The sequence below is a fragment of the Hipposideros armiger genome, unplaced genomic scaffold, assembly GCF_001890085.2.
Source record: "Hipposideros armiger isolate ML-2016 unplaced genomic scaffold, ASM189008v1 scaffold_49, whole genome shotgun sequence".
NCBI classification, from domain to species: Eukaryota; Metazoa; Chordata; class Mammalia; order Chiroptera; family Hipposideridae; genus Hipposideros; species Hipposideros armiger.
The window spans coordinates 37,033-40,313 of record NW_017731399.1 but is presented as its reverse complement, the minus strand read 5'-3'; the positions used below and the strand labels follow the sequence as shown (position 1 = coordinate 40,313).

Sequence of the window (3,281 nt, the reverse complement as noted above, 5' to 3'; positions counted from 1 at the left end):
CCAACTGGTATATATCTCAAGATCTAATTGGAGGGTAGGGGGCAGGGGGCCTTTTCTTTTCTGCCTAGAAGTAAGTGAAGAAGCATGTAGATTTAGTTGCTGCTCAAAGTTGCTTTATTCTGGGGACCTCAGTATGGGGTTGAAAACAACAGTCAGAGAAGGGCAGAGCCCAGGGGAGCACTGAGAACAGAGTCAGACCCCATCTTCTTCACGTCTTGTGAGTCCTTTTTACCTCTGGGTGCTACAGCTCTGTCAATTTGGCTTGGAGTTTCTGTTACCTGCAACCAAAAGCATCCTAACTTATTCATAAGCTATCTTAATACAGATTTGAATGCTGAAGCAAGTAAAAAGGCCTCTTGGTAAAAAGAAAAAGAGCTGTCACAAAAACTATGAATTTTATTCTATAGGAAGCCAATATGTAATAATAATAATGATAATGATGATAGTTATAGCTAACATTTACTAAGCCAGGCCCTGTGCTAAGAAATGTACCTTTATGGTTTTATTCAATGGCCATGACCTCTATATACTGTTCTTTTCCCAGATCCAGAGATGGTAAGTAACTCTCACACTGTCACACAGCTAATAGGATTCAGAGATAGGTCTCTCTGAATCAAACACACTTATCAGTTGCTCTTTTGAGTTGGAATTATTTATTAAATATGGAAAATTAAATGCTTCCAGAAGAGTAAAAGTAAGGTTTTGGGAAAAGGGGACTTCTACCTCACTATTAGTAGGAACATAAATGGATATAATCTTTCTAGAGAGCAGTTTGACAGTTTGAATTAAAATGTTTATAGTATGAAATGTTTATATTCTTTTAAATATTAATTCTACTTTTAAAAATTAATGGTGCCCCAAAATAAAGATTTTTAAGGATGTTTATAGCTGCAAAATTTTTAGTTAGCAAAAATAGAGTTTTGATTAAATAAATGTCAGGAAATAAAATGCTAATGCAACCATAAAGAATAATGTTTTAGAATTTTTAATTACAGGGAAAAATGTACTATCTTGTGATAAAAGCAGATTACAAAACAATATTCACAGCAGGATTNCAACAACAGAAAGATAAATAATCCAATGAAAAGAATAGACAAAGGATTTGAATAGATGCTTCTTCAAAGAAGATATATGAATGGCCAATAATCACATGAAAAGTTATGTAACATCATTAGCAATTAGGGAAATGCAAATCAAAGCTACAATGAGATACCAATTCATATTCACCAAGATGGCTAAAATTAAAAAGACAATAACAAGTATTGATGAGGATGTAGAGAAATTGGAACCCTCATTCGTTGCTAGTGATATTGTAAAATGGCATAGCCACTTTGGCAAAACAGTTTAGTAGTTCCTCAAAAAGTTAAACATAGAGTTACCATGTGACCCAGCAATTCCAATCCTTGATACATACCTAAGAGAATTGAAAACATATGTCTACGCTAAAACTTGTGCACAAATGTTCATAGCAGTGTAATTCATAATAACCCCAAAGGAGAAACAACCCAAATGTCTGTCAACTGATTAATGGATCAACAAAATGTGATATATCCATACAATGGAATATTATTTAGCAATAACAAAGGAATGTAGTATTGATACATGCTAAAACATGAATGACCCTTGAGCAAATTTAGACCACTTGCAAAGTTGGAGAGAGCTGTCTACAAGAGATTACCTTCACTTCTAATGCCAATGGCAAGTTTCGGGGTTCCTAAAGCCACTCTGGTTTGATAATTCTTTAGAAGGACACAGAACTCATTGAGAGGTATTAATTCTCATGGTTTATTACAGGGAAAGGATATAGATTAAAATCAGCTAAGGGAAGGAGTACATAGGGCAGTGCCCAGGAGAACCCAAACATGGAGTGTCTATTTGTCCTCTCCCTGTGTAGCCACGACAGTATTGCTCTCCCAGCACTGATGTGTGACAATACACAGGGAGTACTGCCATCCAGGGAAGCTCACCTGAGCCTTGGTGTCCAGATTTTTTATTGGACCTCCATCACATGGAAATGACTGATTGCCTATGTGGCTGATCTCAGCTTCCAGCCCCTACCAGTATAGAGTAAGCATTCAAAAAATAATTATTTTCTGGTCTTAACAACATTTCTTTAGCTTCTTGAACTTCAGGTTTTGTATGTATAAGTGACACAATTGAACTCAAGTTTATTTCTAGGGTACCTTCCAGCTAACATTCTTTTCTCCTATATGATACATGCTTTTATTTATGGCAATGACAATAATTTATGCTCTGATGCCATTGTGCTTTAGTTATTGCTGCTTTCTTTAAACTCGTTCTCTGGTGAATAGTGGTACTGCCCCACCTCACTGTTCTTCCTTATTAAAAGTCTTTCATATGCCTTTACTAAAATCTTTAAAAAAATTTAAAGGCAATGTGTTGGTTTGCATTAAAGTATAATTAAAAAGGCTAGACTTACATATTACTTAGTAACTGCAAAAGAAAAAATGTACCTTGGAGAGCTCTGGTTATCATCACTATAGTGTCACTAATAGAAGGACATTCTGACATTAGGTGCTTCTGGTTGGAAGTTCCCCAATTACCTGATCAAATCAGACCTAACTTTCAGTTTATAAGAAATTCAGGAGATAGAGGAACAAGTTAAACAGCATGAGGAAACAATCAGAAAAGCCCAGAATGTGAGAGATTCTACAAAACCTAGACTCTTCAAAGGGTCAATGTTATGTTATAAAGAAAAAAAAAGTAATAGAATAGATTAAAAGAGACTCGAGATATACCAAATGCAATGAGTAAAAATCTTGATTAGATTCTGGTTCCATTAGGGAAAGAAACTATACAAGATATTTTGGGACATTTGGATAAATTTGAATATGGGTTGGTAGTAGACTATATTATGGAATTTTTGCTAATTTTCATAGGCGTATTAATGATATTGTGGTTAAGTAGGAGATTTAGACTTTTTTTGTGTGTACAAAATGTGTTTATTGGGCTTGTTCCTCACTCATCTTGATTCAGGGTACTTTACGCGCTGCTTCCTTCTGAAGGAGCATCCTTCTGTGAGCCTTGCTTTTCCTCCTGTGGGCTGACAGGACAGTGGAGCAGCCAACACACAAAGCTACCGTGGGTGCATGGCTAAGGACGATGGTGATTTTATGTGGGTATTTCACATCCTTGAAGTAGGAATTGGGGCTCTGCACCAGGCACTTTTTGTGTTTCCTCTTCTCTTCTGGAGAGGGATGAGAGATGTCGGCAAGAGGCATGTTCTTGTCGGGAGGTTCTCACTGCCGGAAAAGGAGAAT

General features: G+C 36.3%; 1 protein-coding gene across 1 annotated transcript in view; it reads right to left on the bottom strand.

Moving 5' to 3' along the window:
- The window catches only part of SNW1 (SNW domain containing 1), a gene marked incomplete at its 5' end in the record, with an annotated part of 24,231 nt that overhangs the window by 13,273 nt on the left and 7,677 nt on the right, over window positions 1-3,281 (bottom strand). The window lies entirely within an intron of this gene.